Genomic DNA, 770 nt, shown 5'->3' on the forward strand with positions numbered 1-770 from the left:
TCTCTGCCCATGGACCAGTGTCAAATAATGAAAGAAAACTACCAGGATAAGTTAACCTGTTTTCGTTCCAGATAACTAGCCTTCTGAATGAAATGGAACCTACTCATAATTTTTTTTAGTAAGTCATTCGAATTCCTCTGTTAAAGGAGAATAAGTTTAAGTGTGGAAGCTGTATGAGAGCCAGATTCTGTTTCCTTCTTTTGAATGGAATAGCTTTTGGTGGACCCGTGGTTGATCAGGAGAAGGGAACATTTAATGTCAAAAACACTTGAATCAATTTAACATTCAGGGAATTTTCGATAGACACAGTTACCTGAACTATGGATTAAGAGAAAAGAATCATGAAGCGCAAAGAGACAAACAGAATTTGAAGCCATTCAAGTTGAAATCAGATGACCAAGGGAAAAAAAAATTGTAAATAGATAAAACTTCCATTTCAGCTAAACTCTGAACTGCGTCTTCTGGTTTCATTTACATCTATATTTACCAAAAGTAGTTTTCTGTCATGAAAAACAATCGTTTTTACTTCCAGTGTAATCTTTAAAATGTAAACTTGTTAGATATCTGTAGGCCCTTCTAGAATGCACAGCTGGAAAAACAGATATTTAAACCCTCAAATGGTTTGGGTCTATTTCAAGGTTTTGTTCTTGGCCTTACTACGCAAGGAGCAAAAAGTTGCCCTTGGCCTCTAAATTTGGGAATAACAACTTAAAACTCTCAAATACCTAAGTGTTTCATTGGGGTATGTTATATATAGATTTTATTCATTT

This window comes from Propithecus coquereli, unplaced genomic scaffold, assembly GCF_000956105.1.
Source record: "Propithecus coquereli isolate 6110/MARCELLA unplaced genomic scaffold, Pcoq_1.0 Scaffold21, whole genome shotgun sequence".
Classification (NCBI taxonomy): Eukaryota; Metazoa; Chordata; class Mammalia; order Primates; family Indriidae; genus Propithecus; species Propithecus coquereli.